General features: G+C 35.5%; 1 pseudogene; it reads left to right on the top strand.

Moving 5' to 3' along the window:
* The first annotated feature begins 1,510 nt into the window (after positions 1 to 1,510).
* Positions 1,511 to 15,394, top strand: LOC120129238 (annotated as a pseudogene).
* Positions 15,395 to 26,826: the final 11,432 nt, after the last annotated feature.

Raw genomic sequence — 26,826 nt, 5'->3', positions numbered from 1 at the left:
CAATGATACCTCGGCTCAAGGTGCTAGAGTCAGCTGGAATCAGATTGCTCCCTAAAATCTGAGGGAGGTCTGGGGTTAAGGAATTTGGTTGGTTGGAACAAAAACTTGTTGTCTCATGATTGTTAAAATATTTAGTTGGTGAAGGATCTTTGTAAAAACAATTTTTTTAGCATCTTTAATTACTGGAGTAGGCAGCTTATTCTGCCTAAGAGAGTCATTTGGGATATTGAAAGGATTTGTATAAGATTCTTTTAGAAGGGCAATGATACCTCGGCTCAAGGTGCTAGAGTCAGCTGGAATCAGATTTGCTCCCTAAAATCTGAGGGAGGTCTGGGGTTAAGGAATTTGGTTGGTTGGAACAAAACTTGTGTCTCATGATGTTAAAATATTTTAGTTGGTGAAGGATCTCTATGGATTGCCTGGATAAAGGCATATTGTTTTAAGCTTGAGGACTATTGGAGTGTTGAAAGTAAGCTTCATTTTAGCTGGATTCTTAGGAAACTGATCAGGATGCGTGATGAGGCTAGAGGACTGTTTACTGTTTCTGTTAACTGGTCACAATTTAGGGTAGATTGGATCTGGGACAACATTCGGGAAAGGAATACAAGTTAATTGGCATCGACTCATTGGTTTCTACTCACATTCCAAAGTTCTCTCTGATTGTGTGGATGACTATTCTTGACAGATCGCCTACCAAGGAGAGACTTGCTCGATTTGGAATGGTGAAAGATACTAGTTGTAGATTTTGTGGTACTGAGTTGGAATCAAGAAATCATCTTTTCTTCGATTGCTCTTACTCGAGGGAGGTCTGGGATGCTATTTTGCAATTATGTGGCTGCAGCAGCAAGAGTTGAGCTAGGAAGACTCGCTGTTGGATGGTTAGGAATTTGAAAGGTAAGTCCTTGTTAGTTCTTGTCTAAATTAGCTTGGACTGGATTTGTTACTTCATTTGGAAGAACGCACTCATATAATTTTTAGAGGATTGATGCGTTAGACTGATACTATGTAAATACTATAAAATGGGTTGTTAGGATCAAATGTATAGGTATAAAATGAATAGGTTGGATGATGTAAATAGGCAGCTGTGCATTGATTAGGGCTAATTTAGATGTTTGTATGTTACTTGTAGCAGCTTGCTGCTTTTTTGGATAAATACAAATTTGATTATCCAAAAAAAAATATTAACCACTAGAAATAACAATACAATAACAAAAGATCAAAATGAAATGATATAAAATGTTTTAAAGTTTAGAGACCAATTTAAATGAGTCAAAGTATGTGGATGATAGTGAATATTAAAATTGGTGTCCAAATTAAAATAAAAGTAATAGTTTGAGGATATCTTATGCAATTAAATCAAAGAAATATGAGAGAATAAAGCCAGAGGATAAGAGAGATGGACACCTCAACTTACAATTTCCTCTACTTCCTTCATCATTTTATTCCCTGCGATTCCTTTTTCTTTTCTCTGAAAATCCAAACCTGAAAATCAAAGCCAAACATTGTGAACATGAGTTCTTCATCAAGCTCCCAATGACCCTACGAAACTTTCAAAGATTGTTCACAAGGTATTGTCCTCAATGGTGCTACTTCATTTTCCCACCACCCTCACCTTTCCCCATCGACGACGACGACGATTCCTCCACTGATTTCTCGCCTCTATTTATAGCGCTAATCGGGATCTTGGCCAGCATTCATCTTGGTAAGTTACTACACGATCATCTCAAAGTATTGCAGGAGGCGTAGGCAGCAGCAGAGTCACAGTACGAGCTTAGATTTCAATGAAAACAGAGAGGAAATGAATCACGATGCATGGAAAACGGGTTCACAAGGGTTGGATGAGAGTCTATAAAGGCTATTTCGGTTGTAGTTCAAGAAAAACGAGGGTGTGATCGAGGGAACTGATTGTTCTGTTTGTTTGAGTGAGTTCATGGAAGATGAGAGTTTGAGATTGTTGCCTAAATGTAATACTGCTTTCCATGTTCCTTGCATTGATACCTGGTTAAAATCTCAATCTATTGCCCCTTTTCCGTGCAAATATCGCATCCACAACCAATCCGCAGCCGTGACGGTCCAGGAAGGTCCTCGGAATGTCGTTGTATCGGCGATTGTGGATCAGCAGAGGAATGAAGCTATTTCGGTGATCCAGGATCTGGAAAGCGGTGATGGAGAAGAAGCTATTCTCAGCCTCCTTGTTAATGAAGACGTTGGGAAAACGGCCGGTGAAGAAGATGGTAGAGCCACGGAGGTGTTGGAAATCGGACGAGATGGGGATCGAATCCAGCCGTTGAGAAGGTCGGTTTCGATGAGTTCTTCGCTGTTTCCCATGGAAGTGATGTCCATTGCTGATATACTACATCAGTGAAGAAGATGAAGATGAACTGCAAGTGGAACATCATTTGCAATCATCATCAACGGGAATTGGATCCTCGAAACAATTCGACGCATCGGAATATTGTTGCAAATCAAATCACAGAAATGGGGGATTGTCTAAGTCATGAAGAAATATTAATAATGTAGTAGGTCTAAGTCATGAAGAAATATTAAAAAATTGTGCAACCGGCAAACTTAACTTGTCGGTTCGTGTCGATCCAAATTAAAAATGTGTCGATCCAAAATGATATAACAGGTAAAACTATGACAAAACCGGTAAAGCGCTACCAGATACATTTAAAGTGTCGGATTTTAATATAAGGATCGACACTTCGTGAATTAAAAGAGAAGTAGTTTTAAATCCTATAAAGTGTCGATACTTTAAAAAAAGTATCGATCCAAATGATATACCAGGTAAAATATGATAAAACCGGTATCAAATGATAAAACCGGTAAAACGTTACCGGATATATTGAAAGTGTCTATACTTTATATAAGGATCGACACTTTGTGAATTTAAAAGAGAATCAGTTTTAGCGTCTATAATGTGTCGATACTTTAAAAAAATATATCGATCCACAACGATATAACAGGTAAAAATATGATAAAACCGGTAAAACGATACCGGATATTGAAAGTGTCCAATACTTTCGTAAGTCGTGTAATAAATTATCGACACTTTCAAAGAATAGGTAATTATCTTTTCGAAAGTATCGACACCTGACATAAAAGTATCGACACTTGTATTTGTATCGATTAAATATAAATAACATATCCGATGAAAATATAAAAGCCATATCTAAATATCCTCTGAAATCCGATAGAACGGACGAGTTTTTGAAATCGAAGCGTAATTGATGCTGCATTTCAGAAGGCGTTTCTAAAGCGATGTTTGTTTGTTTGTTGATGCAGTCGAATCGAAAAGTATGTTGTCGAAACCCTAGTTTTTTATTATTACAGTAATCGCGAATAGGATTTTTATGTGTTGTTTAGGGTTTTACAGTAAAGAAGCATTTGGGACCGATTGCAGGTAGAAAGTGATATTGAAGGTAAAATATAAATGTCGATTTTTTTAAATATTATAGGTAGAAAATGATATTATAGGTTGTATAAATGTGCCGACACATTTGTAGTGGCCATTCAAATTCTTTTGAAGAAAAACCGTTTTACCACAAGAGTAGTTATCTATATTTGTAATTGAATAAAGGTATGTAACAAAATAATTTGATTTGCGTAAACTGATATGAAGGAAAAATGGAGTCAATGGGTTGGAAATTGTTGGTGGCGCAGATGACTTTGAAATTGATGGCCGAGACTCGAAAGCAACCAAAGGGTGGATATATGTACTTCTAGTAAGTATCAATGTCTTTTGTTATTATGTTGAAATGGTAATTGGATTAAAGTATCGATAAACTTTAAATTGATTACAAATTTTAAATGTTGACAGTATGGCCTAATGCAAAAGGATGAAGGAAGATGACACACAGAGCGGTTCGGTATGTAAAATGAAATTGACATTGAGTAGTATTTAGTGTTAATGTATTGATTAAGAAACGTTTATGTTTAATATTAGGTGACAAAAGATGTGAGGTCCAAATGGAATTCAATGAGTGATGCTGAAAATGATCCTTACATCACATAGTCAAGGAATGATAGTAAAGAATACAAAGAAACGGAGAAAGCACATGAAAATAAGGTATTCATTAAACTTGTAAATACGTTGATACAAAATATATAAGAACTATAACATTATATATTGTTAAAAAATGTAGGAAGTGTCGACAAGATGCAGCATTAAAAGGGTGAATTCACTAATTAAACACCTTAAGGAGAAGGGTCAGTTGAATGTGCTGGGAGAAATAGGTTTTGGATCGTTGGTAGGAGTAAGGGATCGACCTAATCGGAGGGAATTGTGTCGATCCTTGATGGCCCAATTTGATGTCATACAATGTATTGCTAAGAATGGTGATTTTTCATTTCCTCTCGGGATCCCACGTGCTGCAGCCGTATTGGGGGTAGAAAATGAAGGCAAAAGTGTTGTAGAAGTCTGTAAGAGTAAGGACTGGAAAGCACTTGCCTCCAATATGTTTGAAACAGAATGTGATATGCTGAAATTGAAGAGGAAATAAAAAGTAGATCTTACGTTAGGGATGAGCTGAAGGCCAGAGTTCTATTATACCTTGTCGGTATCTTTCTTTGTCCAAAGGGTCATACGTTAACGAACAAGGAACATATGAAGCTCATTTGCGATGAAGGCTTGAAGGGTGAATTCAATTGGGCTGAATATATCCATTCGAGATTGATTGAATCAATAATCACCTTAAAAAAGGGCAGCCAGAGATACCTCAAAGGGTGCATAGCAATCTTAGAGGTAAATGAGTTGAAGAACTTTTTTGTGTTTTTCTATAAAAATATAAATTTTATTATAAATGCAGGTTACACTGTTCGATTTTTGGTCGGTCTGTGGCAGTGCCGGCTTATGAAAGAACCGGAGTGGCACGCATTCGGCATGGGGGAAGGAAGAGGTGGTTAGAGTGATGGTGAAGTTGAAGTTGGATAGAGCGAAGAAGCAAGAAAGGGTAATAATGTAATTAAATAATATTAAGAAATAATCAATGTCTTAATATTGTAATTTAATTTGAAGTTATTGGCAAGGATGTAGAGGAGGCGTGGAGGCAGAGGAGAAGAAAGGAGAGATGGTTGTATTGGGGGATGACGGTGAGTGGGACGACGGTGAGGGAAAACAAAGTAACTTTGACATTTTGATGTCTGAATTGGCTGATATCAAAAAAATCCAATTTGATATCATGCAAAGAGAATCAAGAGTCAAAGAGAAACTTGATAGAGTTGAAAAGAAACTTGAGAGAGTCGAAGGTACACTTGAGAGGCATAGGGGGTAGTGGAAGGAAAAATAATGGAGTGGTGAAAGAAGTAGAGTGTTGAGGGGTGAAGTGGTGAAAGAAGTTGGGGTGTTAAGGGGTGATATAAGATGGTGACGGGTGAAAAAATTTGAGGGAGTGGTGAAGGAGGTTGTGGAATTGAGGAGTGAACTTACGGGGGTGAAGGGGTGGTTGATAAATACATGGATGAAGGAGATCAATTGAAGGGTGAAATAAAAGAGATGAAGAGCTATGTAGAAAAAAATACGATGAACTGAAAAAATATAAAGAAGAAAAGAGGGAGGAGGAAGAAGAGAGATGGAAGAAATGAGGAGGAAGGAAGTCGATGTCATTATACACCGGAGAGTATAGCAGTAGATTTGGATTCGGAATGTCCTGCACCCCAGAAGAAGAACAGAAGGTAGTTGAATAAAAGAAAACTTAATTTGATTTTATTATGTTGTTGTGACAAAAATTTGTATGCAAAATTGTAGGTTTAAAAAGCGGATATTCCAAGCGGAATTGATGACATCGAAGCTGCAATTTGTGATTATTTATGGAATAGTGAGTTAGAATCGGAGTAAGTGAAATATATTGCTTTGTGAGTTATATTTAAATATTTCATGACAACATATTAATCCTAATGATTCATACAGATATTTTGTAATCTCAATGGGAAATCAATTCGCTAGTGTATACGACGTTGCAACGTTGAAGCCTACGGAATGGGTTGGCGGTGTGGTAAGTAGAAAGTAGAAAATGTTAAAACTTATTGAATATGTTCAGATTGTGTAATTAATTTTGTTAGGTTATGATTTGCTCGCCTGACAGTATGCTACGATTCTCAGAAGTCACTCCGGAGGATTGGCTACCTTCCATACCACTTAGCGGTGAGTTAAATTAATAAATGGAGATAAGTAGTGTTATAGACGGTAAATTAATAATGTTTGTTGCGTAATTGCAGCAGCAGGCGTTGGATGCCAACAACAAAGAAAGTGTTGAGAGTATTGCTACCTTCTGGGGTCCCATATTGAATAACTATGTGAAATTCACCGACTGTGAGAAGGTAAGACACCATACCAATTGCAAATGATGTTTTCGGATATAGAATGTTGAATTTTGTCAAATTGGGTCTGAAATTTGTTGCAGATCATGATCACAATAAAATACCATAATTCACATTGGTATCTGTTGGTGTTGGATATGGTAGATCGTGTTGCAACAATATATGATAGTATGTTTACAACTGAAGCAGCTAAACAGAGAGTGAATGATGCTAAGAGATTGGTATGTATGTATGTATGTATGAAAGGACGTTATGTAAATTATAATGCATAATTTTTTTGGATCATAACTTCTTCTATTTTAATGCAGATTAAAATATTGATTTTTATAATAAGAAAACGCATTTGGGTTGAATCCTGTGGATCTCTAGGAAAGTATCCCTTGAAAAATTTCAAATTTGTGGAGCACAAGAAGAATAAGCAATTGAATGGGTATGAGATGTTATCACAAATAGAAAGCTTAATTTATGCAGTATTCATCATAATTGACATGTGTGGTTTTCAAATTTTGTAACAGACATGATTGCGGCATGTATGTGATGATGTGGATGGAATCGATCGGTTCTACAGGGGCAACTGGTGATTTTGTAAGTGGAAAGAAAAATTCGTTTGTGGTAAAATTGTTAAAAGTCGTAGATTGAGTGCTGTAGTTTACAATACTTAACGTTCTGACAATTTGAATATAGGTTGTTGGAGAGTGGGATCGATCATGAATATTAAACGATCTCGTAAGCCACAATCAAAATCAACGAAGACAGGAGATAACAAAAGCTGCCATGATACATAAGAATAACAAAAAGATGCAATGATGTAAATGTAGGGTTAATTTTGTATAAGATTTATAATTTTGTATATGATTTATAATTTTGTATGTGAATATATTATGAATGAGATGAGAAAAATTAGCAGTATGTTGTTGTACATTTCTTATACACATTAAGGGTCATGTTGATACTTACGATATATGGAGATTGTTGTCTGTATTATACCAAATGTCATCATAATGTCATCATATGCGAGAAGAATGGTCATTCCATATATATTGAGGGTATGTACAATAACTACAAAATTCACTTTAAAGTAAAAGGCAAATTTACAATATGGCAAACAGGGTGCAACCATAAAGTGTCGATCTATATATAAAAGTGTCGATCCCATAAACATCGAAACCCAAAAGTAATGTAATAGGAATTTTCAATCTAATCGGTACAGTATACCGGTTTTATGAGAGAATAGGTCTAAATAATGTATCAACACTTTTATAGTTTGTGTCGATATTTTTGGTCCAGAATGAATGGCAAACAGGGTGCAACAATAAAGTGTCGATCCATATAAAAAGTGTCGATCCGATAACATCGAAAACCCATAAGTATAATGTAATAGGTAATTTTCAATCTAACCGGTACAAGTATACGGTTTTATGAGAGAATATGTCTAAATAATGTATCGACACTTTGTAGTTTGTGTCGATTTTTGGTCCAGAATGAATGACAAACAGGGTGCAACAATAAAGTGTCGATCCATATAAAAAGTGTCGATCCCATAAACATCGAAACCATAAGTATAATGTAATAGGTAATTTTTCAATCTAACCGGTACAAGTATACCGGTTTTATGAGAGAATATGTCTAAATAATGTGTCGACACTTTTGTAGTTTGTGTCGATATTTTTGGTCCAGAATGAATGGCAAACAGGGTGCAACCATAAAGTGTCGATCCATATATAAAAAGTGTCGATCCCATAAACATCGAAACCCAAAAGTATAATGTATTAGGTAATTTTTCAATCTAACCGGTATAAGTATACCGGTTTTATGGGAGAATTGGTATATAATATGTATCGACATTGTTTAATGTTTTGTCGATACTAATTTAAATATCAAGTGTTTTTCCACTGTTCATTATCTATAGTACTCTAAATCGAAAAACCCTAAACATAAAGGTAAGCAGGCAGAAGATAACTCTTCAGGTAAATTTATCGATATTTTATGGGTTTGATTGATTTCTATATTGGAGTTTTTTTCCTGAATGTGTTTGTGTTCCATTATAATAGCATCCAACAAAAATGGCTCCAAAACGTCAGCGTCAGAAGCGCGGTCTTTCTCAAAGCTCTTTTCAACCCAGTTCTTCTCAACCACAACCTCCTTCTGAAATAAACGATTCTTCTGAGGAAATCAGGTCCTTCAAAACTCTAAACTTTAGATCCGATATGGAGAAACAAAGATGGCATACGAGTTTTAAAGTAAGGAAGATTCGTCTCGAACGTGTCATTGACCTGGGTTTCTTGTTTGATGATAAATATGCATTTAGTTTTAAATCCACATTTACATCTTGGGGTTGGCTTGAATTCCTTGGTGTAGAACCAAGATATTATCCCAACCTAGTTAGAGTCTTCTACAATAATGCTTCCTTACAGCACGAGCCTAATAAGAATAATATAATAGGAATTAATACACATGTCATGGGGAAGGATATATATATCTCCGGAAACTATTGCGGAGGGTTTAGGTGTAGCGAATAAAGGGGATTCAGATGAAAATGGTGTAGATTGGTCTATAATTAAACGGGTTGCTAGAAATAGCCCAATTCACCTCGATGTAGAGTCGAGAGTGTTTCACAAATTGCTCACATGGTATATCTGGCCTAGTGGGGGAAAACATTCAACGCTTCCAGACAACGATTATTGGTGGATAGCAAAGTATAAATCCAAATCCAAAACGGCTCCAAACATTGCAAAACTCATATTTAATACAATTGTATATATGGTCACAAAGGGAGCAACAATTTCAACTACACTACCATATGGATGTGTCATCACCCATCTGTTGAAGAAGAAGGAAGTTGATTTTTCACATGACGCCCCTGTTCGATTAACCCGCAAGATTGACATGGTATTTATTAAAAAAGTGGGATATGATTTTGTTGAAAAACTCGGTTGGAAGCGTGTCAAGGAGGTCGGATTAGATCAAGAGAGGGAGGAAATGGAACCCGTTGGCCATGAAGAAGAGCAACCAAGTGGAGACGCAATGATGGAAGAAGCTCCAGTTGCAGAGGATGTCACAATTAAGACCGTGATGGAATACATGGTTAATTTTTGGGAGCATATTGATTCCCTTGTGAGTGGAATGCGATCCGATATTTCATCACTGCAACATGAAGTCTCCATGTTGCGTGACGAATTACGTCAATGACATCAAACGAGTTAGGTAATTCATTATTTATGTTTCTAAACATTTACACGTTCTGAACTGTATTTTATTTTCTTTTAACAGATGTGGACAACCAAGCGGTCAATGAAGATGAAGCTGACGATGAAGATGACGATGAAGACGACGATGATGATGATGATGATGATGATGATCCAAACAAGTATATCGTGTCTGCAACGCCGCCTTCAAGAAAACTTTTAATTTTTTATCTCAATGGTGTCCTTGCCTACATCCCAAGACTGCCTGCAGGTTTTAATTCTATTCTTTTGTATCCATTATTTAACATATAAGCGTAGAACTTTAATCTCATTTTCATGTTGTAGATGTTGTCCTCAGAACAGGATTATTGAATTTACGCAATTTTGTGTCGACAATTTTGTTGTTGCCCTTTTGGTCTTCAAAGATGAGGTTAGAACATGTTTGGAGCAATTGAATTACTGTAGTCAAATCGTTAATATACATTTGAATGTTAACATTCAAACTTGATTACAATCTCAGGCATACCGTCGACCGTGTACTTGAGAAACTACCTTTATTTTCTGAGCATTTCTATTCGGTGGGTAAGATGAATGTCATTACAGTCTGCTGACTTTTCGTTGTCTATGATTCCTACATATTTATGTTCGACTGTTTGTGAACAGGATCAAGCAAAATGGAAAACATACGATAATGTTACCTACTGTAAAGATCTCAATGATGTTTGGAACGCGTGTCCAGATTTTAACGAGCTAAATACACTTTTGGTCGATGATTCAGCGGAAAAAATGATTTATAATCCGGTAAGTTACATTTATGCAATATGTTTTTCCAGTTGAACAAAGTTCAGACATTGATTATTTTAACAACTTATATGTTTATATAGAAATACAATTACATATGTCCACATACCTTTGACGATGCTTCCCATTCGAACGACAATGCTCTAGGTATGGCACAAATTTATTCATGCTTATGCGAATTTAGTTTATTGTTAGTAAAATTGCACCTCATTAGTTGATAATTGAAATTATTTATGTATGTCCTCAGAAAAAGGCGGAAACATACGAGAGTATTTGGAAAATTTGTTGAAGGCCTCTAATGTTCCGGACTTCGTTAGAAATAACCTTTTTCATCGGATTAATTTCGTTTGTCGGTACATTATTTGAACATTCTTGTGTATGTATATTTTGGTGTGATTATATTGTGTGTATATTTCATTAATTATTCCATATTTGCTTCTCTGTATACATATACATTTGAGGATTGTTGAAATATCAATACTAGTTATTAATGTATTTTACATCTGCTTGCAAATGTATCGAAACACATTACTATCATTATTTTCCATGATATCCACAATAAAGTTTTCACACTTTTAATATTGTGTCGGTACTTTATGTCCAGAATGGAAGAAAAATGTGTCGATACCTTTTCAAAAAGTGTCGATTGAAAAAAACATCGGAACCCATAATTATAAGTAATAGATAATTTGTAATATAATCGGTATAAATATATCGGTTTTATGAGCGAATAGGTCTACAACCTATATCGACACTTTTTAATATTGTGTCGGTACTTTATATCCAGAATGGAAGAAAAATGTGTCGATACCTTGTCAAAAAGTGTCGACATTTACACATCGGAACCCAGAATTATAATGTAATAGATAATTTTATAATATAACCGGTATAAATATACCGGTTTTATGAGCGAATAGGTCTACAACCTATATCGACACTTTTTAATATTGTGTCGGTACTTTATGTCCAGAATGGAAGAAAAATGTGTCGATACCTTGTCAAAAAGTGTCGACATTTACACATCGAAACCCAGAATTATAATGTAATAGATAATTTTGTAATATAACCGATAAATATATGGTTTTATGAGCGAATAGGTCTACAACCTATATCGACACTTTTTAATTTTGTGTCGGTACTTTATGTCCAGAATTATAATGTACTAGATAATTTTATAATATAACCGGTATAAGTATATTGGTTTTATTAGCGAATATGTCTACAACCTATGTCGACACTTTTTAATATTGTGTCGGTACTTTATGTCCAGAATGGAAGAAAAATGTGTCCATACCTTGTCAAATAGTGTCGACATTTACACATCGGAACCCAGAATTATAATGTAATAGATAATTTTATAATATAATCGGTATAAATATACCGGTTTTATGAGCGAATAGGTCTACAACCTATATCGACACTTTTTAATATTGTGTCGCTAATTTTAAGTAACGCAGTTTTTCTTCCTTCATTCAAAATATTTATATGTATATGTTTCTTATACACAATAGGAGTCATGTTGATACTTACGATATATGGAGATCGTTGTCATTCCATTCCGTCTTCGAAAAAATCAGTTGATGTAGGCTGTGTGCTTGTACTTAAACTGAGCTGACTTGAGGACATGTTAGTTGTTATGTCCCTCACCGTTGCAGTACCCACATCGCCTAATTTTCTTCTCGACCTTGTTCTTCGGCACTTCTTTTCGCTTGCGTTGTTTTCGTTGAGGGTCACGAACGTTGTTTACTACAATGCTCTGGTTGACTGAATCATTCAAACCAAACGAACCTTGCCATTTGCATCACTTCTGGAGACACATTCAAATCAACATAACTGGTTGCAGAAGCCTTCGCATCATTAGTCCACCTACTTTGAATCAAAGTCCCGGGCAAATATGTGTAGTCCAAGTGCTTAAAAATGTGAAGTTGATGGCGACACAGAAGTCCAACGGTCTCGAATTTTTTGCATGAGCAAATTAGAGTTTTCGTACGAGAATCAAAACTAATTTCAAATTTCCTATTTTTTTCTGCGTACTTTGACAAAATATATGTTGACATCATCTGATAAGGACTTAATCTCTGCCTCAATCCGGTACAATGTCTCCCGTATAAGTTCATCTTGGAACACACGAAAAGATTCGCGAGTAAAAATCGCAGCGGCATGGCTTTCAAAGACGACCAATTTTGTGATCTGGAAGGGCTTCATATGGGAACTTAAGTAATCCGCTTTCAACTCGTTCATACGCATTCTACTAATTCCATCTTCAATTGCACGAACAACATCTAAATATGTCTTCTTGTGTTTCAGTGCAATAGCTAGTGAAGCATTCATAGACTCGCACCTTTGTGTTGAGCGAATATTGGCAAAGAAATGACCGGTTAGATATGCTTGTGCCCATAAGTGTCGTGTATTTCCCTTCTCAATCACCCATGGATGCTTTTGGACGTTGAATTCTGAAACAACCAAACGCCATTGAATATCAAATTCCTTGGTTGTCCACCAGGAAGCCATGCATTTTGAGAATATTGCTGTAAACTTTGGGTCACCAATGTTAGCTTGTGCATTACGAGAAAGATGCCAAGAACATAATTTGTTCTTAGCATAAGGGATAACAGATTTGATAGCCCTCTGCATTGCCCTATCCCCATCGGTGACAACTGAAATAGGTGATTTATTCACCATGGCTTCTAAAAAATTCTGTAGCACCCACTCGAAAGATTGAGACGTCTCGTCAGCGATTATGGCAGTGGCAAACATAATTGTGTTATGGTGATGATTGACACCAACAATAGGCAATTGGTCGACCATACAAATTATCTTTGTACGTTGTGTCGAACGCAATTACATCACCGAAGCATGTGTAATCCGATCTCGTTGTAGAATCCGACCAAATAAGATTATACAATGCCCTCGATTCGTCTACCGAGTATGTCATAAAAAACCTAGGATCATCATGTTTCTTATAATCAAAGTAGGCAATAAGCGCATTCACATCCCCATCGACGATTTCCTTTGCTTTACCTCTTTGAAGTGCATTGTAGAGGTCTTTATGTGTAAATCCAACATTATGATAGCCCCCTGCCTGCTGCGTTAAATAGTTCATTACTTGTGACGTGCCAACACCGACCTCTTTCAATGTTGTTGCCTCATCGATATCAGCCTTACTTACAGCTCTATTAGAACGCATAAATGGTGTCATAGCAGGTGTGCACAATGCATGATTACGTTTCTGATCAGACTTACTTATAACCCACTGATCGTTTGTATGTGTTGCTGTAACTACGACTCTAGCCTTACATCCTGTTCTTGTGACTGGCGTATGAGCACGTTGACGATCAACAGTATTGACTTTTGATACTCGAAACCCTTCTTTGGAACAACAAAATTCTTGTGTCTTCACATTCCCTTCCACGTCAAGCCGTGTTGTTCCCTTACGTGCACTAAACTCATGTTCCCGTGCGAATCCCTTGTAAAAATACCAAGCTTGATCACGTGAACAGAAGAGCTGACCAACCAATCTGTCAGATTCATCAACATTATGTACTTCATGGCATTCCTCGGTTGGCTTAACATTGTCTACATCAGTATTATCCATGTCAAAAATTTTGTTGTTCAAGTTCAGTGGTCCAGGAGTTGATGGAGATGTAAGCAAAGGTTCATTTTGAACATGTTTCAATCGTGCTGCTTTCAATAGGATGTGGTATTGGTAGTGGTAGTTAAAGGGTGGGTACAACATTAAATTCGCAGTACATATTTAGGTATGTACAATAACTACAAGTATCGACCCAAAAAACATCAAAACCAATAATTATAATGTAATAGGTAATGTAACAATGTAACAAGTATCGACCCAAATGAGGTGCACGCATAATATATTAGGTCAACATAAAGTATCGACACTTATTAAAAGTATCGATCCCGAAAACATCGAAACCAATAATTATAATGTATTAGGTAAATTTACAATGTAACCGATATAAATATACCGGTTTTATGCTAAAATAGGTCAGCATATAGTATCGACACTTGTTAAAGTTGTGTCGATGCCTACGGTCTAGAATGAATGCCAAAAAATGTGTACCCTTAAAGTGTCGATACATTTATTAAAAAATTATCGATCCCTAAAATATCGAAACCCATAAGTATAATGTTTAATGAAACCGGTATAATTATACCGGTTTTATAAGAGAATAGGTCTAAATCATGTATCGACACTTTTTTAGTTTGTGTCGATATTTTTGTCCAGAATGAAATATTAAAACCAACGAGGTGCAAGCATAAAGTGTCGATACTTACGGTCTAGAATGAATGCCAAAAAAGGTGTACCCTTAAAAAGTGTCGATATATTTATTAAAAAAATATCAATCCCTAAAACATCGAAACCCATAAGTATAATGTAATAGGTAAATGGTCAATGAAACCGATATAATTATACCGGTTTTATGAGAGAATAGGTCTAAATCATGTATCGACACTTTTTTAGTGTGTGTCGATATTTTTGTCCCAAATGAAATATTAATGTCCAACGAGGTGCAAGCATAAAGTGTCGACACTTTTATAAAAAGTTTCGACACTTTATGAAATATCGAAACCGATAATTATAATATAATAGGTAAATTTGCAATGTTACCGGTATAAATATACCGATTTACTTATAAAATAGGTCAATATAAGCGCTACCTATTACATTATATAAGCGCTACCTAATATGTTATTGTATTTGATAATATTTTCCGTTAAATACCTATTTTATTATATAAGCGCTATCTATTACATTATATAAGCGTTACCTAATATGTTATTGTACTTGATAATATTTCCCGTTAAATACATATTTTATTATATAAGCGCTATCTATTACATTATATAAGCGTTACCTAATAAGTTATTGTACTTGATAATATTTCTGGTTAAATAATATAACATAACCGGTCTAAATTTTAACCGATCACTTGTTTAACCGATCACGCCATATATTAACCGTTGTTTAGGGGCCGCACCGCATAACTACCCAAAAATAGGTTTTCAACTTAGCAATGAAGAGATCCATTTCCACAGGAAGGTTTATGTTCCCCAGGTTTGAAAAATAGATTATAACACTTAATCTGCACTTATTTTTTTTTTCGAATTGCAATCTTATTTGTACGATAATCGATAAAATTCAATGCACCGAATTCAGAAAGAAAAAAAAACCCAATTTTTCTGTGTATAAAAAATCAGTGAAGTAATTATTAAAATTATTTTTCTGTTTCATTAATGTTCTGAACCTGTCATCATTATAGAGTTGGGAAATCCTAATCTATGCCAGCTACTTAAAAGCGAAATAAAAAGGAAGCCTTGTACCACTTTTCACTCGGTACAGAGAGCATGATGATAAGTAAAAATCATTCACAATTCGGGCATCTATCTACACAAATTTTCTTTCCCAAACTGTTTTGTACAGAATTATTCAAAACTAGATCTAAGGGTTGTAGAACCGATCCATATGGATCGGGTTTTTGTACAGAATTATGAATAAATTTATGATTTGGTTAACGTTTGTTAACTTAAAAGCAATGTGTGTGCAAATACGGAATTGTATAAGGAAAAGATGGTAGGGACTTGTCAACAAACAAAAAAAAAAGGTTGGAACTTGGAAGGGAGTTGGGGAAAACATTGCAATTGAAATCAATTATTGGGCTTCAAATCATCGAGTGAGATTGAATTTGGTTGCAACAACACGGGACAGCTGAACCACCACTTGACCACTTTTAAACATTTCAATTGAAATCAATTATCTTGTACTCTCGTCCATAATTATAATATTTAAAGATATTAACATGTGTTAATAAATTATCCTTTATTAATGAGTGGTGTAAGATATAATATAAGATAATGTTTTAACTAATATTTTAAAAGTAATATCAATGGGATTGGTTCAAGTGATAAGCAACTTGATATTATTTAAATAGATCTTGAGTTTTAGTCTTTATATAAATAAAAAGTTTCCGTCAAAAGACTTATCTATAAAAACTTAACGTGTGACACATATTAGTTCAATTTTATTAGGTCGGAACCCTAAAATTAGGACAAAAAAACACTCATCAAAGTTTATTTGAATCTATTTTTAAAATAGTTTGAAGGTTTATTCTCTAATAATGCAATGTATTCAAAGTTCTATTCGTGAAATAATTATTAAAAAACAAAGATATTATTGTGAATTGAATAATAATCATAGATCAATTCGAAGTGCAATATCTTAAAAATATGGAAGTAGATTTTGATTCAACCGATCTCTATAATTACAACTATCAATATTGGATAAATACGACTATATAGTATTAAGATATTAGAAATTATGCTCAGAATTCGCTAATCCCTAAAGCTGTTAATGTGCATAATTCTTCTTGGGTTTGGCGTAACATCGTTAATCCGGTAGGTTCAAACGAGGTGGGTCTTCTCTCCGACTTGAGGTGTTATGGGCGATGGATCAAATATTGATTTATGGTCCGATCACTGGACTGATTTTGTCTCTCTTAAAGTTGCTTTTCCTAGAATTTTCGCGTTAGCCTCTTTGAAATGCGGGATGATTGTTGATTTCGGGATTTGGGTTCATGGAGTTTGGGAATGGAGGATTGAGTTGAGGAGAGTCCTTTTTTATTGGGAAAAGCCTCTTTGGTCAGAATTTCTGTAGGTTCTGAATAAAGTTGTTTCTTCAGTTCTGGGTTCGGATAGATTGTTTTGGTCAGGTTCTTCGGATGATGGTTATAATCCGAAATCTTATTGTATTAAGATAGCCTCTGTTGGTAAGTTGAAAAACCCAATTTGGGAAAAGGTTTGGTCTAAATTTGTTCCCACAAAAGTTTCTGCTTTTGTGTGTGTCAACACACCTTTTCGTCCTACTAGGATTCAAACTCCTAAAAATATGATAGAATTTTGCTAGGATTTAAACTCCTAAAAATAGGATAGAGTTCTACTATGATTTAAACTCTTAAAGATAGGATCCACAAGCACTATAAATAGCCATTGTAACTCACTATTGTAAGACACGATTTACACACAAAACACAGAGGAAAGCACGGAAAATACAAAGGAAAAGCTATTGTAAACGATTCGAAAAGGAAATAAAAGGTAGCATCTTTTTTACATTGGTTCGTTCATTTCTCGCATGTGCACGTTATTTTTCTTGAGATTTGGTTCGAATAACCCAAAACGTGGGTTGCGCATATAACCAAAAAGGGGTGGGGTTTCGAAGTTTCGAACTTAGATCTACCCCCGAGGCGTGTTCATTTTTTTAAATATTTAATTCACCCCCCTAAATCATTTTTTTCTACTTTATTATTCTTGTTATATATGCATGTTACTTTCTATTAATTTTATTATATATGTATATATGTTTTTCTTAGTGTTATTATATATATATATATATATATATATATATATTTCTATTTTACATGTATAAATACGTATATACTTTTGATTTTCTTTTTTATTATTATAATTTTACTTATATATATATATATGTTTTTACTTTTTTATATTTTTACTCATTTATTTATCTATTTTTTTTATCTTTATCCTATATTTTATGTTTTTATATTCTTTTACTTGTTTTATTTATTTATTTGCATTATCATTTTATTTTTATTTAGTTGTTTGCTATGTATATATTAGTGTTATTGTATTTTTTATTTTATATATTCTATTCATTTTATATTTACTTTATTTCTTTCTTAATCTCCTTATTTTATTTGTTTTACTTTATTTATCATTTATTCATCTCTTCTAACCCATATTTTAACTTTTAAAGGGTATATTTGTAAATCCGTCAAAGGTAAGTAATTTTAGATCATTATTTTATCTTTTAATTTAAACTTATAATTTTCTTAATCAAAGACAACTAGAAATTACGTAGTACCGAAAGGGCAGTTCAAGGGTGCTAATCCTTCCTTGACTGTAACCGACTCCCGAACCCGACACATCTTTGGAAAGACGCAGATCAGGTAAGAAATAAGGTATCCGATCAACCTATTTATTCTTAAATAAATGATCGGTGGCGACTCCAATCCACATTTTTTAAGTCGAAGCCCAATTCTGGGGCCCAACCGAAAGACGGTTGCGACAGCTTGGCGACTCCGCTGGGGACACAGGTAAGTGAGTCAGGCTAAGGTAATTTCCAGTTGTCTTTTTAACGAAAAGGGTAAGTTTAAATTTTAAGGTAACATCTCGATCCTTATTACTTACTTTTGATTTTATTTTTGAGTAAATAGTTGTACTAACCATTTTCTAATGATTTCAGCCCTTAAAGATTTTTTTCATCTAAGGCTCTAAACCCGAGCTCCGAACCCGTTTTAAGTGGGAGAGAAAGCGATGCCTTCGTGTGAATTTATTCACCGTATAGGCCTAGCAAGTAACCTTCGGGATTCATATATCTTATGCCTTCGTGTGAATTTATTCTCCGTATGGGCATAAGGGAATGTTTCCTCCCGAGTTTAACTTAGTCCACATAAAGCATGTGATGGGTTTAGGACTAAGGGTCTGGCAGGCCCAAGGGGGCACTAGCAAGGAGAACTCAGGTACCGTTTTTTTAGAACCTAACCCGAGAGACTTTGAAGAATTAGAGCCTACCCCAAAACCTCATTTCAAACCCTAGGATGCCGGAATTATTTCATGCTTTATCTTTTGTTCAAAGCATGCGAACTAGACAAATATGCGGTTAGGATTTGTTTGAAATTAGCATGCGAGATAGAGATCATGTCCGGGTAGGAATAATAAGCATGTGGGGTAGATATCATGTGGGGTAGGATTTTCATTTTTATGATCGTTTTTTATTATTTTTCACCTCACTAACTCTTTTCATCTTTATTTTATTTTATTTTATTTTATTTTCATCACTTTCATCATTTAAAAGAGGTGTTGATCCACCAAAAACGTGTTTGTTAAACATGAATAATTTGTATTAATGGACAAAGGGGTTGTAATACAAGAGATGAAAATACAAAGGATAGTCTACAAGGCGACTATGTGTCACATTCAATCCAGAAGACGTGGTGCCCACAATTGAAGAGTGTATCACTCTGCTGCATTATAAAGAACTCAGAATGAACCGAGTCTACATCAAGCACAATGAAAGCTTATCTTTGAAGAACTGACTGGCAGAGGTTGCAGGGACAAGATGAAGGTTATGTATCTTGAAAGTCCCTTTAAACACGAAAATGGCAAAATGATAGCTGAAATTGGAGACCATTGCTGGCGAATTCAAGAAACAGACTAATGAACTTCACATAGTTCCTATCAGTTAAGGGCTCTAATGACGAATTCGTTAGGAACAGGCTCAACAAAAGTAAATGCTCGAGATGCGGTCATTCGAGACTTCTTGGACCAGTACAAAAAACAACTCAACATTTTCGCGGTTCATCCAGAGAGGCCGGAGTGGTTCGACGGGTTATTCAACCGGTGAAAGACGAAAGCAGAAGACTAGTCAACATGTCAGAAACTGTTAGGATATTTTTGTCTCTTAAAAGATAAAATATTTTTGTCCCCCAATAAGGATTATTCATAATAACAGGCACATTTCTTGGATCAATGCCTCGAACATCTCATGCATTTTTGCATTTTGCATCTACATTCATTTTAAGCATTTTCATAAACATGAAATTTCTTCACAGAGGATTCGATAACACCACAAAGAAGCAAGATTGTAACATCAAAAGAAAAAAACTGAAAACAATACAATGGGAGCCCGATCAGTTGGTTGTATGACTAAGCCTGCTAGGATGATCTAAGAAAAGAATCCCCATATCCTAAGGACTACGATGTTAAAGTTGTTAGGTGTTACCACATAAGAAGCCCCAAACATTCCTCTGAGAACTATAAGGCGCTGAAGCGCAAGATCCAAAACCTGATGGATTCAGGGGCATAAACGGCCGAAAAAGGGGGCATGGCATATACCATTTGCACTTAGAGGATTGTTTTGTTTAAACACATCTCTAATCTTTCATCGTTTGCTTAATATTTTAAAGGATTGAATTTATGCTACTTTCTAAGGTGGAACAATTGAACAAATTCTAATCTTTAGTTTTTCGAATATTAAATGAATTAAGGATTCTTTTAATTCTTCAAGAATTATAGATTTTTGACATATGGCAAGGTTAGACTTTTCTTATCCTGTCTCAAACCCCAAAACAAAATACCTCGATTCTTTACCCAAAATAACTCATGGTCATTACCAAAAAGACCAAATTCTTGAACATTGCCTTTATCTTTTAGATACACCCATACCTTTCTCTGAGTCAATAAAATCACACCACTGTCTTTTTGGACTCAAAATTGACATTTTAATACCATTAAAACCCAAGGCATTGAGTTGTTCATCTGAACATGAGTATTATTCTAAAGACAAAACTTGGGGCATCTCGCGGGGAGCTTGAACATTGAGACATCTGCGGAAAAAATAAGAAAAAATTCATTCGAAATAATTCTATCATGCATTAATTACACTGTTTTCATGTGAATAGAATTAATCTTGAAAATCTATCCCCCTGGGGATACCTCTTCTGTGAAGATTTACATGTATGAAATGGTGAACGGCTTTCTTTCATTATCCCTTCACAACAGGAGAAAAAATATATCCCTTGTGTCCCCTTTTGAGCCTGTAGTATTTTTCTTCTGATTCAACCCTAACCAAGAATCACCCTCCACACTGGGGGGCAAGGTGGAAGAAATATGCTCACATGAGCGAAGACATTGATTCAGATGAGATACCAAAAGGTGAACCAAATGCAAAGTGCGAAGATTCAATCAGAACAAAAAGGGCAAAAACAAAAAAGAAAAGAAGCAAAAAAGAAGAAAACAAAAAAAAGAACAAAAATCAAAAAGAAAATGGGACAAAAAAGTACATGCAAAGATTCCCTAAAGACAAATGGTACATCAAGCTTCAAACTATGAGATTGATCAAGCACAATCATTTCCGAATCACTGAATCACTTCACTCGAAGATCATGGAGCATCAAGAGAGAGAAACATTTTGAGCAAGATTGAAGGCATCATAATGAATTGATCCTTGGTTCAACACCCTGAAACACTTGTTTGGGCCTATTTATCATTTTCTTTCATAACCATGAACCCTGGCCTACATTACGTGCATTAAAAGTCCCTTCTAATCATACATGGATTTCTAAACAGAAGAGAATATCTTCATATTTCATCCCGCCCATCAGGATTAATCTTTGTTTGCAAAAAATAATGTAATTAATGCATGGTAGAGAAAAATAACAAATGGGGGGTTCAAGACGTAAATCCTGAATAACGTCTTGAAACCAAAGGAGGATTCGAGTTAAAAACCTGAAAAAGCGGCTCGAATATAAAAATTGTGCAACTGAGGCGATCACACAAATTCCTTGATAAGGCATCGCACAATCCAAATGTGACTATGAAAGCTGGGAGTCGGAGAACACTTCCAGTAGAGGAGCATGCAAGCTACCCCATCAAACCTTTGAGCATCAAATGTCAAACATTTGAGCATCAAATGCCAAACCTTTGACCAAACAAAATAACCTAAGACCTTTTTATCCTTTCCTTACTTAATCATTTCCCAAAGATAGCTTTGATCTTGGCACGTGTCAAATAGCTATAATTTATTGAAGGATTAACATTGTAATTAAACATTTGATATCCAATGAACTCTAGTTTTATGATTTGTCTCAATTGTAAAACCGTGAAAGAGACAATATTTTCAAAACTTTTGATTAAACATTTTTCGAAACTCTTTATTGATATTTTCATAACTTTGAAAATAAAAGAGAAAGAAAAACATTTTTTTTCAAACAAGACAGTCTCTCTAGAGTGGATCTTGGTGAATGACATGTGACTCTTAGACACAAAACTCATGCTCAGAATCAATGCTGAAGCAAGAAATGAGGAACATTTGGGGCATCTTTGGAGATTCAACATCAAATATTGGGGCATTTTTTGATATTGGGGCATCATTTGGGGATTCAACATCCTAATGCAAATTATCAGACCATTTTCAGGAGATAAAATATAACCAATTCATGTTACATGCATCTTATGCATACATTTTAGAGCATCATATTTATCATTTTCCACATACATAATTTTTTGCAGCTTTTAGAGTCAAGTTTCAACTTCAAGACGAAGGATACTCGATTCAAAAGCACCTTTAAAGATTCATGTTGGTTGCTTAACTCAACAGCAAGAAGCTACACTTCGACCATCTCGACAGATTGAAAGTTTCTCTCGAAACAACACAATTTGCTCGAGAGTGGATTTCAACTTCACGACGAAGGATATCTAGCTCGAAACCAAACATCCACGATTCTAAATCCACGACGGAGGATATCGTGCCACTCAAGACAACACAAGTTCAACTTCACAACGAAGGGATGGCTGGTTGACAACAATAATTTTCCAATTTTGGAGCCAATTTCAACTTCACAGCGAAGGATATTGGACTCCAGATAACACAAGTTCAACTTCACGACGAAGGGATCGCTGGTTGTCAATAAACAACTTTCCAATTTCAGAGCCAATTTCAACTTCACAGCGAAGGATATTGGACTCCAGACAACGCAAGTTCAACTTCACGACGAAGGGACCGCTGGTTTTCAACAAACAACTTCTCAATTTCAGAGCCAATTTCAACTTCACAACAAATGATATTGGACTCCAGACAACGCAAGTTCAACTTCACGACGAAGGGACCACTGGTTGTCAATAAATAACTTCCCAATTTTAGAGCCAATTTCAACTTCACAGCGAAGGATATTGGACTCCAGACAACACAAGTTCAACTTCACAACGAAGGGACCGCTGGTTGTCAACAAACAACTTCTCAATTTCAGAGCCAATTTCAACTTCACAACGAAGGATATTGGACTCCAGACAACGCAAGTTCAACTTCACGACGAAGGGACTGCGGGTTGTCAACAAACAACTTCTCAATTTCAGAGCCAATTTCAACTTCACAACGAAGGATATTAGACTCCAGACAACGCAAGTTCAACTTCACGACGAAGGGACTGCTAGTTATCAATAAACAATTTCCCAATTTCAGAGCCAATTTCAACTTCACAGCGAAGGATATTGGACTCATGCAGTTCAACTTTATGACGAAGGGACCGCTGGTTGTCAATGAACAACTTCCCAATTTCAGAGCCAATTTCAACTTCACATCGAAGGATATTGGACTCCAGACAACGCAAGTTCAACTTCACGATGAAGGGACCGCTGGTTGTCAACAAACAACTTCTCAATTTCAGAGCCAATTTCAACTTCACTACAAAGGATATTGGACTCCAGATAACGCAAGTTCAACTTCACGATGAAGGGACCGCTGGTTGTCAACAAACAACTTCCCAATTTCAGAGCCAATTTCAACTTCACAGTGAAGGATATTGGACTCGAGACAACGCAAGTTCAACTTCACGACGAAGGGACCGCTGGTTGTCAACAAATAATTTCCCAATTTCGGAGCCAATTTCAACTTCACAACGAAAGATATTGGACTCCAGACAATGCAAGTTCAACTTCACGACGAAGGGACCGCTGGTTGTCAACAAACAATTTCAATTTCGGAGCCAATTTCAACTTCCCAACGAAGGATATTGGACTCCAGACAACATAAGTTTAACTTCACGACGAAGGGACCGCTGGTTGTCAACAAACAACTTCTCAATTTCAGAGCCAATTTCAACTTCACAACGAAGGATATTGGACTCCAGACAACGCAAGTTCAATTTCACGATGAAGGGACCGCTGGTTGACAACAAACAGTTTCCCAATTTCAGAGCCAATTTCAACTTCACAGCGAAGGATATTGGACTCGAGACAACGCAAGTTCAACTTCAAAACGAAGGGACCGCTGGTTGTCAACAAACAATTTCCTAATTTCGGAGCCAATTTCAACTTCACAACAAAGGATATTGGACTCGAGACAACACAAGTTCAACTTCACAACGAAGGGACGGCTGGTTGTCAACACACAATTTCCTGATTCCAGAGCCAATTTTAACTTCACGACGGAGGATATTGGACCCGGAACAATGCTAGCTACTTGGATTTCAACTTCACGATGAAGGATATCCAATTCCAGGCTCAACTTCACAACGAAGGGGTCACCCGCGGTTTTAACTGCACGACGAAGGGAATCGTGCACACAAGCATCATCCATCTTTAGATTTGATTTCAACTTCACGACGAAGGATATCCAACTCAAAGAAAGAGTATCTGTCAACAAAGACCTTCGAGTTTGACTACGCTCAGCTCCAAGGCACATCATTTACAACATAACTCAAGGCTAGAAGAGTTATCTGCCATCAAAATTGTCGATTTCGATTCCATTCAGCTCGATGACACATAAATCGCACTACTTTCCGGTTGCAGTCGAGGTTTTCAAGTCGAGAAGAGGACCTGGGTTAACCGTGATTTAGTGACAAGCAACCATTTTCAAGAAAAAGCTATCTGTCAATGAAGATTTCTCAGTTCGATTCCGATCCAAGGTCTTTAAACCGAGAAGAAGACTGAAGGGCAACGAGAAGCCACGTGCTGATTCAAATTCCGAACTACGGCTTCGATTTCATATCATTTCAAGATGAACTCGGCTTCACGACGGAGGAGTCATCCGTAACTCAATTCGACAGGGAGTTATTGAAACATCAAAGTCAATTTTCAACTCCACCGAACGAAAAGTGTGTCTTTTAATCTTTGCCCTATCCCCATTACACGACTATGGGCAAAGAGGGGTAGCTGTCAACACACGTTTTCGTCCTACTAGGATTCAAACTCCTAAAAATAGGATAAAATTTTGCTAGGATTTAAACTCCTAAAAATATGATAGAGTTCTACTATGATTTAAACTCCTAAAGATATGATCCACAAGCACTATAAATAGCCATTGTAACTCACTATTGTAAGACACGATTTACACACAAAACACAGAGGAAAGCACGAAAAATACAAAGGCAAAGCTATTGTAAACGATTCGAAAAGGAAATAAAAGGTAGCATCTTTTTTACATTGGTTCGTTCATTTCTCGCATGTGCACGTTATTTTTCTTGAGATTTGGTTCGAATAACCCAAAACGTGGGTTGCACATATAACCAAAAAGGGGTGGGGTTTTGAAGTTTCGAACCTAGATCTACCCCCGAGGCGTGTTCATTTTTTTAAATATTTAATTCACCCCCCTAAATCATTTTTTCCTACTTTATTATTCTTGTTATATATGCATGTTACTTTCTATTAATTTATTATATGTATATATGTTTTTTTAGTGTTATTATATATATATATATATATTTATATATTTCCTATTTTACATGTATAAATACGTATATTACTTTTGATTTTTTTTTATTATTATTATTTTACTTATATATATATGATTTTACTTTTTTATATATTTTACTCATTTATTTATCTATTTTCTTTTTATTTTTATCTTATATTTTATGTTTTTATATTCTTTTACTTGTTTTATTTATTTATTTGTATTATCATTTTATTTTTATTTAGTTGTTTGCTATGTATATATTAGTGTTATTGTATTTTTTATTTTATATATTCTATTCATTTTATATTTACTTTATTTTTTTCTTAATCTCTTTATTTTATTTGTTTTACTTTATTTATCATTTATTCATCTCTTCTAACCCATATTTTATCTTTTAAAGGGTATATTTGTAAATCCGTCAAAGGTAAGTAATTTTGGATCATTATTTTATCTTTTAATTTAAACTTATAATTTTATTAATCAAAGACAACTGGAAATTATGTAGTACCGAAAGGGCACTTCAAGGGCGCTAATCCTTCCTTGACTATAACCGACTCCCGAACCCGACACATCTTTGGAAAGACGCAGATCAGGTAAGAAATAAGGTATCCGATCGATCTATTTATTCTTAAATAAATGATCGGTGGCGACTCCAATCCACATTTTTTAAGTCGAAGCCCAATTCTGGGACCCAACCGAAAGACGGTTGCGACATTGTGGAAACAAATGCATCATAGGCTGCCGGTTATGGTTGGGCTGATTAAAAGAGGAATTCCGTGCTCGATCAGTCCCTTTGTTTATTTTGCAACTGCGAATTGGAATCAATTCACCATGTTTTATGTCATTGTCATGTTGTATGCCAAGTTTGGCAGCGATGGTGCAGTTTGTGGAGATTAAACATTATTGTCCCTTTGAATGTTAAAGAGCTATTCGAGGTTTGGTGCTCTCAGAAAATAAGAAGGCAAGTTCGCGATCTATGGTTTCTGGGTTTCTTTGGACTGATTTGGAAAATATGGTTGTGCAGAAATAAAACAAGATTTAACGGGTGTTCTTTTTCGGTCGATCATATTTTTAATACTGCTTTGATTCAGATTGGGGTCTGGGTGAATTATTTATGGCCGGAGCTTATCCCTTATGCTCAAGATTTTGTTCGAAGTCCGGCTTCTTTTATTTTTCAGTGGTAATTGATTGTAACGCTTTGTCTAAGGATGGTTGCGACTCGGTTCTTCATTAGCTTTGTTTTGTCTATTTTCG

Source organism: Hibiscus syriacus, unplaced genomic scaffold, assembly GCF_006381635.1.
Source record: "Hibiscus syriacus cultivar Baekdansim isolate YM2019G1 unplaced genomic scaffold, ASM638163v2 tig00110483_pilon, whole genome shotgun sequence".
Lineage (NCBI taxonomy): Eukaryota > Viridiplantae > Streptophyta > Magnoliopsida > Malvales > Malvaceae > Hibiscus > Hibiscus syriacus.
This window is presented reverse-complemented; position numbering and strand designations above follow the sequence as displayed.